We start from the raw sequence: 16,920 nt of genomic DNA, 5'->3' as shown, positions 1-16,920 counted from the left end.
CTTCCCATCAGATATTCATACGCATTGGTTAGATCCCCCTGTGCTGCCTCTTGTACAGGCTGAATAGTCCCAGCTCACAGTGTTTCTTCATGCAGCAGATGCCCCCATCCATTAATCATCATCATGGCTCTTTGCTGATATGTATTAATGTTAGAGATCTCTGTTACCAAATTAGAGACCAGTTAAGATCACACCCAAGGCAAGTTTGCCTTTCTCTGGAGAGGGGACATCCCTCAAGCTTTCTAGATTGCAGAGGATGGGATTTCTACATTGGAATGGGGAAGTTTTCCCATTAACAATTTCCATTTAAATGCTGTTCTCAGAAAACCATGATCTATACTCTGATAAATGAATTCATCTATGTTTTCCCCAGAATAAAGAGGCATAGTTTAGGTAATACTTTTTCAACACCTTATTTGATTGTATTTTAAAAGTAAGAAAGTACTTTTCCCTCCAAACATAGAAGAATATGAGATAGAGTGCAAAGTCATCTTGTAGAGATAAAAAATGCTTCAACTGGCAAAACAGTTGGTTTGCAGTGTTCCTAAGACATATACTGATGGCAATAATGATCTGTCACAACATATATCTTCAGAGTAATTTCCCTCATACTTATCCACATGTCAGAAACTTAATACAGAAGAAAGTATGAGCAGAACAGTAGATGGCAGAATCACTTACACAACCCAAGCTTTCTGACTCAGTCTTCCTGCTGAACACCGTCCTCTTGTAGTCATTCTTTGAATTATTTTTTCATAAATAACGTTAGCTAGATGCTTACTGAATACTCAGTTGTGTTTTCACAGCTACTGGACTGCAGCAAAGAATATTCTATCTCCTAAGCAAGGCTGATAAAGAATGCAAAAAGGCAGCGCATCTCAATTCTCTGTCATTGCTGGCTTCTTGAGCATGAGCTGACACACAGCACGGACTTAGAAGATATGATGATTGAATTGTACAGAGTGGAGGGAAAACATGTTGGGATTCTGTAATCCTACAGTGTCCCTAGCAGTAACTAATATAAGATATTAAAATTCATTATGAATGAGAACTCATGGTTAAACATGTTAAAGTCGTTTTGTCTCTAAAGCATGTTTTATAGGATTTTAATAAATAATAACAGAATATGGCATAAAACAATGTCACAAGCCAGTGTCACTGTATAGCATGAAGTATAATTGATGCACTGTGACAGAGAAGGCAAAAAGCATGCCCAAGGACAAATTTCTGACAAAATTGACTAACAGGATAGCAAAAGCCATGGAAAGAACTGGAAACACTGCTTATGATAGATATTTTATTTATATTCAAATATGGTGCCACTTTTGTACCCTCAATAAGCCTAAAACACAATATTTGCAAAAATATCTGTTTCTCCCATTCTTCAGCTCAGGATTCTTTATTGCTATTTTCTTGTTCCCCATACAATCAGTAATTTTAATTATTTCCGTTATCATGTACTCAGTCAGCTAAGAGTTGAGTTTCAGTAGATTAGACTGAATCCAGTTTGCTTTCATTATTTTCTATTTGTTCCACTTACTGCAAATTGTTCTCTGTGGTGGTTATTATTTTTCATTAAGTTCTTTGGATTCTATGAATCCTTTCTTGGAATACCCAACAATGCACATTTTAAACTAAGTCTGTTTTCACTAGTTATTCCATGCCTTTAGTTTTCACTGCAAAAAACGCAGCCCAAATAACAACATGGTCTAATTGCTCTATTCTAAAAACTAATACTCAGTACCCATTTTCCTTAAGCATCACTGGGGGAGAGGGAGATGCCTGCCTTCCTCTTGCAACTGTTCTAACATATTTCATTCTCCTCTGCTACAATAGGATTTATTGATATCAGAGATGTCTTCTTTTTAACCTCTTCATGCAAAGTTTATGCATTCATTACCTGCCTCTTGCTTACAATGTTGCGTGAGCCTGAAAAAATTCATCTGGTTTCCTTAGCAGGTAGAGGCACAGGTGGGACTTGGCCACAATCCCTGCTGCAAAAGGCAACATAAGACCCTCAAGTGAAGCAATGCCTCTTTTGAGCCCTCCATGTGGCATTCCCAACAAACAATGTAGAAACTGCCATGAATCTTTCACTTTTTTCCCCAGGTATGTGAGATACATGAAACTTTGTGGCTGTCCTCTTCCTTTATGTGATTGCTTTCTGAGTGCTAAATGGCTGCGTCTATACAGCCTGCTTTATCTGTTTTTGAAGTTCAGCAGGCCTCTATGCACCTGCTGCCTAGCTGCAAAAGTCTTTGTTTCATCAAACTGATTTCTAGAGCTTGACATCTACCGCTCTTGAACTAGTGCAAGACAAGGGGCCTGGAAGTCCCCCTGCATTGTAAAATGTAGCCATAACTCATAGCCTAAGCAGGAGTCTCTCCAGGCTGTATTCACGTGAGGGCTGGTTCTTCAATCAGACATCTTTAAACAAATTACTCCACTAACATGTTGCAAGTCCCTTGCTGATCTTATGAAATATCAAAATTCCCATCTTAGCTGCCAGGGGGTTTTCTTAGCATAACTGATTTGTTTCAGTCTGTTTATCACAAGCTTTACATCTACTATTTAAAACAGAATTTAAAGTACACAGGTTGTTTATAAAATATCTTTTGCAAAGATGGAAGGCTTTGGTGGTAAATACTGGGTCATTGCTTATTCTCCAAGCAGTGAAACTTTCCTCAAGGTACAGCACCCATTGTCATAGCTGTCATGGATTTCTGTCATCCCATATAATAGTAATTCAACATCTGTAACAAGAAAAAAGAGGTAAAGATGCATTCTATGTAAGTGTAGTAAAAAGTCCTCAGAAATAATTGGTTTAATTAAGGAAGTTGAAAGAGTGCAATGGCAATGCATAGCTTTATCTTGCTTCAGAGCAGAGACAACATTGACTGGCTAGAGTCAGCACAACAGAAGTCATCTCAGATAAATAATGAATGTCACCATTGAAAAAATTATCTTCTATGTGACAGTCAACAAAGCATGAATGGAAACTCAGTGCAATAGAAGTGGAAGAGAGCAGATTCAAGAGCAGAGACACATTTCCATGCAGATATTGCTACTGTTTTGATGTGAGGTAGTTTCAAGCAACTAGTATTGGGTGTGCCTGTAATGATTCAACTCAGTTCCTTTCTTATCAAACTGCAAAATGAGGTCATTGGAAGCAAGGAATGGACAAATGATGGAAATTCCCTGTAAACACCAGTGAATCTTGATTATACTTTCAGCTCAAGGCACGTTCAAACTTACGAATGCATTGAGACCTTGAATGCAGCTTGGCTACTCCAGATGTACAGAACTGGCCTGCAGCTGCTGTGAGGAGTTCAATGGAAAGCACCAAATTCCACGCACTGGAATGCATGTGTAGAGGAAATACACACGTTTTTATACCTGTTTGAGATACTTTAGCTTTGCACTGATATTCAGTAATTAATGTTAAATAGAATCTCTAAAACTTGGAAACTGGTTTTTTTTTTCAAATATAATACTTTTTTTTTTTTTTTTTCTGATCACATTCTTCCTCCTTGAAGGCCTGCTGTTAATATTTCATTATCTTTTTAATTCTTCACATCTATTGGCTTAAAAACTGAGCTTGTGAAACACTGGTCTTTAGTTCATACTAATTGCAACAGAGCAATAACATAATCATAACGTAGCAAGAATGGGAAATTTGTATTAATTAGATCAGGTCAGTGCTGTACAGCTGCAAGTAAAAAAGGCTCTCAAACTTGCATCACTTCTCCTAGGAATTACTGCTTTGTTGGCAGCAGCTTGCACACAAGAAAATCCAATTGCTATGTGTTTGTTTTAACCAGGAGTGCCATTGCAATGCAATAAAGTGCTGTGCAAAAGAGAAGTAGATGGGTCAGTGTTGTCTGAAGGACCAGGCATAAACATTAACTTACAAATTTCCTAAGCGAGTCAAAACTGATAGTGATGGGCTAATTCACAAATGTGAGTTTCTGACAAGATGTTCAATTTATGTCCCGTAAACTGTGCCGCTTGGCAAGAGAGAAATAGATGAGAAAGGGCGGGAGGGAGTGTTTAAGTTTCTATGTCTCCTTAAAGGGGGAAAGGGCAATTTAACTTTGAGAGTGTGCTAAGAGGGTTAATTCAAGAGAAGTTCTGCAATTTATTCTCCTTCTCTGTAATGTTGGACCTTAGGGCTTAATGTAATGGAATGTGATTTAGAGTTCTGAATGTGCTAATTTCGTAATTCAGGTGTCCTGTGGAGAGGCTGTGTTCATGCCAGCTGTCTGGGGAATTAAATGCAGCTGATTTGTGTTAGGTAAAATGTGCAGTTTGCTTCAGGCCAAAATTGTTGTAAAATTTAAACCAATGTATTTTTCTCTCTCCTTAATTTAAAGTATGGGATACAAGTGGGCCTGAGGGGAATTACCAAGGGCTCCCACATACATCCTGGAGTTTAGTATAGAAAATTTTTGTATTGTTAAATTATAGCACTTGATAACCAGCATAAACCAGTTTTATTTGCAACACAGCTCTTCTATTTTCCTTTGCTTTTGCCTTGCTTTGGGTGTTCTGTCTTCATCAAACACTAATTACAGTAGGATTTTGAGTCTCATGCTCTCTGCAAGCATGAGATGTCAATCTAATGGCCAATTTCTTTGTAAGAAACCATTGTGTTAGGTATCAATTTGATTTTCTTTCACGATAAGAGATCTGGGGTGGGAAAATGGTTTCCATAATATTCTTGAGTCAAACTGAAGATTTGTTGATATTGCTGTGAAATTGTGAGCTAACAGTGCCTGCCTACTGTAAGGGGTATTCTCGAGTGTTAGCTCAACAATGTAAGCCAAGTTTGCCAGGTGAATAACACAGCTCTGAATTATTTATTTATTTCAAAATGTATCCTCAGGATATTACAAAATGTAGTTCTGAGAAATAAAGAGCCATGTCTTAGGCTTATGTAAATCAGAGTTACTCCATTTGCTTCAATGAAACTATGCTGATTTATGCCAGCTAAAGAGATGGACCACTGTTCCTTAGGCTATAAAAATGCTTGTTGCTTTACAAATGACTCTGCATCTAAATGCCATTATCACACCATAACACCTGACCTGAGAGGTGAAATTGGTTACTTTTATTGAAATCAAAACAATTATATTTCTATCTTTACTGGTTTCCTTCAGCTGCCTTGGGAAAACATTTTAGAAAAGCAGGAAGGTGAAGTTGTCTTTTTGTACATTCTTGCAAGAGTACTGCCTTTTTGAAATACAGCAAAGAACTCTTAAATAGAAATGCTGGTGAATAGCAAATGAAAGGTGCCTGGTTTGTTTTTCTTCCACCCTCAACTTAGTCCCTTTACCATGCCTTTTTGGAAACAAGTGTAGGTAAATTACTTCAGGTCTCTTAATATTAAAAATGAAATGCTGGGAGGACAGAAAACTCAAAAAATGCTAATAGCAAATCATGATGAATACAAGGATTTATCCAAACCAGCTTATGGAATTATGCCAATTCAGCCTTTCAACAGAGGATATCTTTGTCCATTAGACACAACATGTTATGATCCATGTGCTTTTGGGTAGCAATATTCTGCATGAGTTGGTTTTGCTAGAGAAGAGTTTGCAGAAAGTCCAAAGAAAGCAGTGTGTGGAAGTGATGGATGTGCTTCAAAGTAACATTAAAATCAGTCCATGTTATACACAGAACAGATACAAGCTGATTTTTGCTTTGTTCTGTGTAAGCGTGGCTTAAAATATTTTCTACACAAAATCCTTTTAGGAATGCCAGGATGTATGGGGTGTGAGAATGTGGATACATACTAATATTCCAACTAATATCTGACAGATAAAATTTAATTTCTAAAAGGGAATGCCTGACACTGTGATACAAACAGCTTGTTTCAGAGTGGATAAAATAGAAAATGAAAGTTGCCCTTAATGGAAAACAAAATTGTTTAAAATTGCAAAATTATTACTCTCTGACTTGACCATACTTCAAAGCTTTGCATGCTGATACATTCAGTTCCTGCCTTTTTCTTATTCAAAGTTCAAGAAGCTTTTGATATAATTCGTCCACTTCCTTCTGTATTGCCCATGACTTTTGAACTTAGTATTGGTTTAAAGTAATCTGGGCATAATCCTCTTGTTGCTGCTTCATAGTTAAATTATCCAGTTAATAGATTAAGCAGGTAGCAGGTACAAGCTTTGCTCATTCTTATGGGCACTGCTTTCACAATCTGAACCTGCACATTGTTGTGGTTTTTGGCTGAAACTTTTTTCTTCCAAACCTGTGGGTTCAACCCATATATTTGGCAAACTCATTTTCTGTGTTCAGAGAAGAATTCTAAGAAAGTTGTATCATTTCACTTTGACTTTTAAATAAGAATTATTTATTAACTAAATTACAATTAATTTAAATAAGAATTTCTGTGGGTTTTCTTAATCGATAACAAAAGACAATTCTTCCCCAACCTTTACCATAAACATAACCAAACTGTCACATTTGTAATGAACATCTTCCCTGTTTCGAAATTGCTATTGAAACCCTTTCCCCAATGTGAGAATCAACTGTCAATCAACTGTTATTGAATAAGAGCTTATCTACATGATCACCAGAAATTAATCTTAATTAGACATTAAATTAGTGGAGCTAACTCACTCTAAGCATTTATTATGGACACTTATATTGAAAATTAAATTGGTGTTACTTTGATTTGATTTCCTTCACAACATGATAACACTGTTATGTCACTTTCTACTGTAATCATATCAGGCATTCTAACTGGGTAAAGAAATATGCTGTACAAAATAGTACTGGTTATTCCAGGAGCATCATTTTGGTATTTGGTTATCATTAAATTAAAGATACAGGGAAGTACTTGGGGTAATAAGCTATTGAATGTGAATCATAATGCCAAATGTGAAACTGAGGTCTTGACCACTTTGTGTAAGAGTATGTCCAGACTACATCTCCTAACTGCTATTTCTGTTTCCACTGGGGAATAATTTTCCTGCCTGATTACATTTTAGTGAGTTCTGAGTTTCACACCAGGAACAGTTTTATTTCCATTTGTAATTACCCATTCTTCATTTGTTTGAATAAGTGAAGTTTGTAAGTAATTTTGGTATCTTCAGAAGAAAGTAACTATAGAAGAGCAAACTCTTATTTATCTTCTTCCAAGACAGACACTGGATGTCATGGCAAAATAATGTGGTAGAAGAAAAGATGGCTTTTCTCTAACATGTGAGTTCATCAGAATATAATTGTGTTAGATGTCTCATCTGCAAATCAGATCATAAACTTAATCCAAGCCTTTTTATAAGAACTAACACATTTTGCCGTGAGTCAGAAATTTGCTGTTGCTACCATTGGTTATGCCCAAGGATTGTTAATATTTGGCATCAAGTTCAATTTTATTCGGTGACTGTAACAGAGATCAACCTTGTTTGATCCCTCGCTTTTTCTTCAGGGAAATTAATTCCAAATGATGCAGCTGGATTGAAGAACTGAGAATTTAAATTTATCTTCTCTGCCAGGTGAAGGAGGATGCATATTTATAACATGAATAGCAAACTCTCTACATCCTGTCTTCCCATATTTTATTACTTGGTACCAGTAGCAAAACTTTGTGCTCTCAGCAACAGCATTTCTAGAGGATTGTTTTTGTTTTGTTTGAGGTTTTTTTTAACTCTCATATACAAGATTTAATAGTACAATCATAGATAAAGGATAATTCTCCTGCTTTTATAAATTATGCAATTGTTACCTTGAATTGTGTCATAATTGGGTGAAAAAGAAATGCATATTCTATGCCCTGTTGTTTCTATCTGTTCTTCCTGGCTTGTTCAAAAGGTGTCCAGGCTCTTCAAGTATAGTTCATGTACAGTTTATTTGCTTTTTCTGTATGTCAGGTATTGATACAGACCTCCTTTCTAAGTCTTTTTGAAAGCTACTAATGAAAAAAAGACAACAATGAAAATTAGTTGGCAATATTAATATCACCTCATTCGGCCTGAAATATCAAGGCTGACTTGTTTAAGGCTTTGGACAACCTCTCCCACCAGAGAAATATTTCTTCTCGTGGGCTGCATCACTTTCCTGTGGATTATCCTGATAGGCTCTTCCACTCATTGCCATCTTCAACCCCAGAGAGCCACCACCTTTGCTTGCAATTGGTTGATTTGCAAATTTGCAAATCTGCAAAAATTTTGAAATTGCAAATTTGATTGAGCAATATGGAGCAATATAGAGTGTATATTCAGAGCCTCCTATATCAAGCTAAGCAACTCCCTGACTTGCTTTTTTTTGCTTCTCTTTCATAAATGTTTTTTCATTCATCCGCTAGTCCCTGTTTAGACATACAATGAGCATCCTACTCTTACCTTTGTCACCTGTCCTACAAACACAGCTTCTGGAAATGTCCCAGAAATTTGCCTAGTAACAAGAAATAAGGAAAAAACAGTCCTGCAGCTTAGATGGGAACATAGAAAGAACTCAGAAAATGCCTTCCTTTTCATCCATTTATACTTGTTCTTTCCCACAGTGACTCCCATGTTTGACAGGATAGTTATGCCTTGAGCATCTCCTGGACATGGCAGTTATACACTGGTCCCCTAACCATGGGTGGTGATAAATGATTGTCCTGGGTTCAGCAGTAGCAGTCAGTTTTTCTCCTTCTTAGTAGCTGTTGCAGCACTGTGTTTTTGACTTTTGGCCTGGGAAGAGCTGATAACAACTGATGTTTAGACTGACCAAGGACTTTGTGAGTCTCATGCTCTGCCAGGGAGGAGGAGGGGCCGGGAGGAAGCAGGGACAGGACACCTGACCCAAACTAGCCAAAGAGGTATTCCATACCACAGCACGTCATGCCCGGGGATGTAAGTGGGAGCTACCCGGAAGGGCACGTCCTCTTTTCGGTCGGGCTCTTTTCCGGCGAGCGGTATCATATTTTCTTCCCTTGTTATTTCTCTTATCATTATTATTATTGGTGGCAGCAGTAGTGATTTGTGTTATATCTGAGTTACTGGACTGTTCTTATCTCAACCCGTGGGAGTTACATTCTTTCGATTCTCCTCCCCATCCCTCCAGGAGCGGAGGGAAGAAAGGTGGGGGGGGGAGAAGTGGACTTCGTGGTTCTGATTTACAGCCTGGGCTTAAACCACGACAATGATGCTGGCAGTTAGAGGTCATAATTCCCACAAGAAAGTTTAGCTGCCTGGAAACAGAAAGAAAAAAGCCGTCACCCTGGTGTGTGGTAGAAGTTGGTAGAAGAGATTGTGCTTACCACCAGCTCTTTTAGCATGTTCCCTTCGCTTTCATCCTAAATTTGGCAATGCAACATTCTCTCCTGTCCTGACTCAGCGTAATAGTAACAACTTTAGGGACAAAGTTGTTACTACTGATTGGAATACTTTCTGTCACCTTCCCTCTCTTGGCAGATATATGGGGGAAAAAAATGTATTGTTATTTCAAGGCCTTTTGACACTGGGCTTCTACAAAACATTCAGGGATTCTGAGCAGCTGACCCCAATCATACTTTTTTCTTCTGCTTACAGGGCCTGTTTTGGTCAGAACTACAAAACATTTAAAAAGTCTATGAAATTGATAGGACATTAAAATGACACGTTTCCAGGGTGTCTTTTTATTTCTGTGCTGTGTCAGCCATGCCCATGCCCACTGTGTTATAGAACTGTTCAACAGATCTGCCTGGATGATGATGATGCTTTTTCAAAAAGCACTTTGGATTTAGAATAATAACCACAATCTGCTACAAGACAAATGTTGATGAAAAGAGGATGCCAGCAACAGAAAATGTGACAGAGCTGGAATTTCTAACAGCAAAGCTGTGTGCAGCAGTGTTATTCACACTTCGAAATGTGATCTCTCTCAGACAGCACTGCCTTCTGATATGCAATATGGGCCTGATCCAAAGCCTATTTAAGCCAGTGGACTGATTCCCAATAACTTTAATGGGCTTTGGATTACACCCTAATTGCACTGATGTTCCCTTTACTAAAGCTCTTAGTTATAATGAAGCTCAACAATGCTGTGTTTGTTTTTCCCTCAATTCCAGGTGTTAATATTTTCTCTCTTTCCATCTAAGTAAAGCCTCAATTATCAGAGAGGAGAGGAAAAAGCCCAAATCTTTCACCCACTGCGGTGATCTGCTGTACATAGATCGCTAATGCTCAGTGCTGAGTCACAGTGAACAAGATGATGATCACCATGTAAAGGCAGTTAATAAAAGCAAAAGCGCAGTGACATTTCAAGCCTGATTTGGCAATAAATGTCTCCATGCATGAACAGCCCACTCTAGTGAGAGAACTGAAAGTACCTGTGAAATGGGAAACTATGGGACCGAGTTCAGCAGGAGGAAAGGTCTTAAAAGAATCAGTGAGGCAATTTCTCTTTTGCAGTAAAAACATGAAGAAAACAACTCATAGTTCATAGGGACATTGACAGTTTCTTTTCTCTAAAGGACGTTTCTCTAAAAAGTACAAACATCAAAAAACCTGCCCAGGTATTCCTTTTTTCAGCAGGCCTTGCAAATGCTGGAGTAAACTGACCTTCACCTCTCTGGTGGGCAGCTCCCACAAGGAAATGACTATCCTTTTGCTATAAGCAAAAAGTAGATACAATGTCCTGTGCCTATTCCCATGATGTATAGCAGGATTTCTGACAAAATGCCAACATTTACATCAGTAAATTCTCATCTTATTTGACAGCTAAAAATCATCTTCCCACTAGTCCCTGGCTGCCTTAGCTTCTTTAGTAAGATGGGATAATCCTGTGACAGCTACTTGCTAACTAAATGTATTGACAGAAACTGCCCATAAATTAATTAACCACTTAAGCAAATTAAACAGATGGAAAACGGGGAATCAGCTATGAAGGAGGGATGGATGGACAGTCAGAGACACACACACATGCACGCTGCTGAATACAGCATTTCCTTTCTTTCCCTACAGTTGACATCTTTATAAACAGAGACTATAGAGGACCCTAAGTTTTGTTCCTTCAACAAATGTTCTGGTTCAGCTGAAATGAATGGACAGAACCCAGTGAAAGTGAACGGACTGTAACTAAGAATGCTATAGATTTAACAGAAAACTAAAAATTAGAGGAAAAGTATAGGTCCAGGAATACTGAAAACTGAAAAATATTCCATTTACTCTTTTCTTTCAGATAAGCAAAAAAAATGCTACTCTTTTGCCCCAAGCAAAATATTCTGTCCCCCCTTAGAGTTTATTTAGTTCATTTTCACTTTAGTCTGTTTCAAATTAAAAATTAATTTAAAAATAAAAATTCAAAAAGGTTTACTTGGAAAATGTCAAAGGGAAAGCTTTTGTCATTTCCCAAATGGAAAATTTCAGTTTCAAAAGGTGTCAAGAGTCATAGAATAGTTAGAGTTGGAAAGGACCTTAAGATCGTCCAGTTCCAACACCCCTGCCATGAGCAGGGACACCTCATGCTAAACCATGTCACCCAAGGCTCTGTCCAACCTGGCCTTGAACAGCACCAGGGATGGAGCATTCACAACCTCCCTGGGCAAAAAGACCAGGTCAAAGCAAAATGTTTCCTTTTTTTCTTTTTTCTGAAAATATTTCCCTTAAGTCAGCCTGAATTTGCAAGTAGGTTCTGTCCTCCCACTCAAGAAAGGTATTGAGTTTTGGTTGGGTGGGTGGGTGCGTGGTTTTTTAGCAAATTAATTATTCAAAACTTTTTTTTTTCAACTCCATATTTGATTCCATGTGTGTGAATTTTGGTGTAGAAAATATTATTTTACTTCGGGCAAAAATACACAATCACAAGATAGAAAACTTGAGCTGAAAAAGACAATAGGTGAGATTGGCTAACAGAATGATTTGAATGTTATTGTACAAGCAGAAAATACCTTACTTATACTACCAGAAAACTAAATCTGTGACAAGTTTGAATTTTTATCTCTCAGTAGTTCAAAAAGTATGTGTATCCTGTGCCCTATTTGTACCCCATAGATTATATATCATTTTAACATGTCTGTGCACAAAAGAAAAACAGAAGTTCCAGAATCTGGAAAACATTAGAAAAAGAAATTTTAAAAAAATCTCCTTAAAGTACAAATTAATCAAAATTCCCTTGGAATTAAAAAGTTTAATGAAGATTTACGTCTTCAAAATCTTTATGGGACAAAAAACAGCAGTAAAGCATGTTTCTGCATGACTGTGGACACTGATATTATTTTGTTATTGTTGTTCTTATTGATGGAAGATGCAATATCTGATCCTAAGTCCTTTATAGCATTTTGGGAGTTCTACTTACCTAAACTATGCACATCTCAGTGAAGTGTTCTTCAGGCTGTAAAATTTCTCATATAGCTCACCTTGATCCCTTAAATTCATATTATTTATCTGTGTGTGCACACCACACCCTTTACAGCCCTAATCCTTCAAATATTAAGACAACCATGCAGCATTTATTCATTTTAGCTGTCTCTCTAGTATATGATGCAGGACAGGAATTAAATTGTGAGCCCTCACTTAAAAAAAGGCTTAAAGACAACCTAGAGTGCAATTTTTATTACAGCCGCAATAATTTTCAAATGTTTCCACCCCCCAAAAAAACAAACAAACAAACAAAAAAAACCCACTAAGTTACCATGGAAATACTTGTTTACAGTCCTGGGTCTAAATATTCACTGCTTTACCTGTCTTCTGCTTCACCTATACTTTATCATCGAGTTCTTTCTGACAGCCATTTGCTTGCTTTCCCTTCCATGACCTGCAGCACTTCATTGTCACTTGTGCTTACATAAAATGCACCAGTGGTGTCATTTTTGCAGCCAGTTATGGCTCCTGGGTGGATAATTTACACGTTACTCATTTGCCTCTCCTTGGCCTGGCAGCTTTTCTCTTTAAATGCTGTTGTATCAGTGGAAGCTATACGACTAATCAAAGGGTTTCTGGATTACAGATAACTGATATCATAAAATTACTATTTCATTTTGAAAGCATAAATGTATTTAGGTTAGTTAACATTGATAAGCTCTATTTCCAGTAACACTGAAATGAGTAAAGGACCTGTGGTGAATCATACACTGTTAGTATGTATTTTGTTTGATCTTGTTCATAGATGTATTATTTTCTTCTGAGGTTTGAGTGTAATTTATTTGTCAGGTTGAATGGTCAGAGAGGAAGTTGTTCATTGACCTGAAGAAGTGTGTGGTGTCTTCATGATGATGAAGAACATAAAAGAGTCTCCTTCTTGGGAAATATTAGAGTTGATAGGGAGTGTTTGAACAAGAATGTGTCAAAGAGACTGACAGCAACATGGACAAAAGGAGGAAGGGAAATAGAAGATGAGAAGCTGAATTTGTTCTCTTTGGGATGTCACATTTAGGAATTTAAACAAAGAAAGAGTTGTTATCTGGGCAGCATAACTTCCTGAACCCAGCTTTTATCTCTTCTTGTCCTTTTACGTAACTGAAAAAATGGATCTTTTGCGCAGAAGAACAGTGGAGGAAGTGGAGAAAACGTGATGGACACAGGAGAAAATCCCACTGGCACACAGCTTTTCAGTGCTTCTTCTCATGTACAGGATTTGGCAATATCTCCCTTGCACCCTAGGTTTAGTGCTCTTTGGAGGCTGGCTGTCTCCCTCTCCCTCTTAAGTTGGGAACTATTTGTTTTGCTCTTTAAATGTTCCTCTCCCATTTTTTGCTAATTGTTGCACTTGTCAAGAACTGTGTTAATTCTTTCCACTATGTCTTTGATCTGAGTCTACTCCTTTGCTAATCCATCTCTAATCAAAGAGAAATTCCACCCTTCATTCATAATCCAATTTTAACATTATACATTCAGCCAAATATTTACTATATTGTATGAAGTCCATACAGGTTTGCTGTTTGGTTTTTTTTCCATGGGTGGGGTTATTAGATTGTACATCTCAGTAATGCAAGCTGTGAAAGGCAAATAAGCTCTGAAGTTACCTTATATTCTTTTGGCATTTGATTTATTATTTCTCTTCTTGGCCTCATTCTTAACCCTATCCACCTTAAACCTTTAGATTTGTTAATCTAGTCTAACCTAAACCCTCACCTCTTGCCTCACTTGAGTCTGGTGAATCTCTTCTGACTGAGTACTAAGGAAACAGCTCACATCAGAGAGACGAAGGATAGGGTCTGTCCTGTAGTGGGGATTTTAGCCACTGGAATAAAAAAAAAAAAAAAGGTAATAAGTTAAGGAGTTATGGGGCAAACAGCAAGTCTGCAAAGAAAAGCTTCAGAGCAGGAATGATGAACTACATATTAGACTCAGATTCTATTAAATTTCACAACCCACTTTTCAAGTCCTTGATTAGCTGTGGGTCAGTTCTCTAATTTTTTCACCTTGCTATTCATCTCTACAACAAAACAGTGGTTTTTTCCTGTGACTGTTATGATTAAGCCATTTTTATGGATCAAAGTATGCAATTGCAAAAAAATCCATGATTGTAACAGTAAGCTTTAATGCAAAAGTAATAATGTTATATACGTGATGAGCTGCCTGGCCCCACACAGAAAAAAAGGCCCATTGAATGTAAGGGACAAGGGACTTACCTTCATCTGAGCAAGAGATGGATGAAGGGTCTCCTCTAAATACGAGCAGTAGGTTGGTTGGTTTAGCAAAATAGTGGTTTGTGCTTAACTCAGACTTTCTAGAATGCTTAACTCAGACTTTCTAGAATGGTCTATGTTGACAGTTACCAAGTGTAAAAGACACATGAAGGAATGTAAAGTGTGTACTCACACGAATATGCACTTATGTATTTGTGAACTTCGCTGGGCTTAAGGACTGTAAAACCACAAAGAATGTGATACAAATGAAAAGCTGTTTCCTTTACAGCTTTCCTTTGCAAATATTTAATAACTATCTAGTAAATATTTACTAAAGAAAATAACAAGGAAAGGTCTTCTCTGAAGTTTTCAGTGCCAAATTTAGAGACTACAAAACTATTAAAATGTGAAACAACCGGATTTCAGCCTTGATTTAAATGCAAATCTCAACCAGTCTAACTGGGGAGTCATTAGCAAAATACCATTATAAAAGAAACCATTCAGTGCATTTACAGTGCTCAGTTTTCCTGCCATCCTTCCTCCATCAGTGTATCATTTACCAGGAAGGGGCACTTTTTTCTTGATAAGGCACTGAATAAAAGATGGGACTGGCCAAAATCCAATCCTATCATTTTTACAGGTTTTTCGTGAAACTTTCCTGTTTCTTCTGATATCTTTTTAACTGTGATATATGTCTGATAGCATAATTCATGCTGGCAAGTATGCAGCATTTATAGCTACTGTGTACCTTTAGAGTTGCCAATATTTATGCAAACAGTAATACACTTTTTGTGTGTGTGTGTGAAATGCGAGCTGGGTTTGCTACAGCATGCTAGCAGTTCAGAAATGCTTGTGAGAGTCAGAGGCTTACCTCTTTCTTTTGTCTGAGGTTTTGGCTACAGATTGTCTCAGGGCAATATTTCAATGGCTTGCTGAATATTTAAATTCAGCTCCACAGTGGCGAGGAATCCAGGCATTTTAGTTTCTGCTCCACGTAAACAAGATGTGTAAGAATTCCCCTGACTTTCAGAATTGCACTTAGAGATGGTTTTCTCTCATCTTAGCTGATCAATGAAGTGCAAACTCTCCTGATTGACTGCAAGTTTCCATTTATACAATGGTCCATCATATCACTTCTGAGGGTCTTGACTATTTGCTACAGGTCAGTCCAGTTGTAAAGCCAGCTTGCATGAAGGCAAGATTTTAAACATAGACTTTTCAGTTTAATGCTCAATCGATTTCATATGACAGTCCAATGGACTCTACTATAGGTTTTAGTGGATATAGAGGAGCAGTTTCAAGGACTGTTCATGAAAGAAAAAAGAATACTTTAATGTTAGGAGAGAAAGGGACTTGATCAGCAAGCTACATGTTCCAGCCCTGATCTGATGTACACGAATGCTCAAAGGTCTTCCATGAAAGTGCTTTTAGGGCTTAATTATCTCTTATAAGGAGCTAAATATGGCATCAAAGCAGGATGGTCCCAGGAAGACAGGTGTAAGTACTTAACCTTGCTCTCAGTTTAATTCCTGGCATTCAGCTCTCATGGGCACAGAAATACCATTCATTGAAAACATGGAGATGAGGTAACTCAGCCTCTTCGTCTGCTGAGTTTGAATCAGAGTTAAGTTTTCAGAAGAAACACCAGTATTAGTATCTATCTGTCATATAATACGTATATATATGCATATATGTAAAGGAAAGAGAATGAAAGGGGTGTATCATTATTTCAGTGTTATTGAGAATAGCTGTCAGTAGAGTTAAATAGAATAGTTAAATAAGGCAAACGTTTGTGTTCCTCACACATTGCCTGCACTGGAATGTAGATTTTGGCTTCTTTTATAGTCAGATTCATTATTTGAACATATTTATTCATTTTTAATCAGTGTACTTCATTTTAATACAGCTTTGTACTTTCCCCCTATGCCAACACTTTATACTTTATTTAAAAGTGAATGATAGAAGTGAATATCTGATTATGGAAACCCACTGCAAAACACTGCCTGTCTACTCATTGTAAAAACAAATCAAATATCCAAACATGATTTTTAGTACACGTTTAAGATCAAAGGACAAAGTGGCTATGTTCTTTGGAAAACAGAAAAGAATCCTTATTTTAATGTATTTGAATAGGGCAGGCGGCACTAGCAAATTACATTACAGTCCCTGGGTAATGCAACAAGAAAAATAAGCAATAAAATACACCTTATTTGAACTCACTGCTACAGTGAATAGTTGGGTTTGCTTTAAAAAGCTTTGTCCTTTTCACTGTGCTGTCATTAAAGACAAAAATTGCTTGACACCTCCTCACATCTTATGACCTTTGCTTTTTATATAGGGATGCTGTTTCTCTGATTCCAACCTTAGTTTTT

Source organism: Psittacula echo (assembly GCF_963264785.1).
Source record: "Psittacula echo genome assembly, chromosome: 7".
In the NCBI taxonomy this organism is placed as follows: domain Eukaryota; kingdom Metazoa; phylum Chordata; class Aves; order Psittaciformes; family Psittacidae; genus Psittacula; species Psittacula echo.
Note: the sequence above shows the minus strand (reverse complement) of the source record.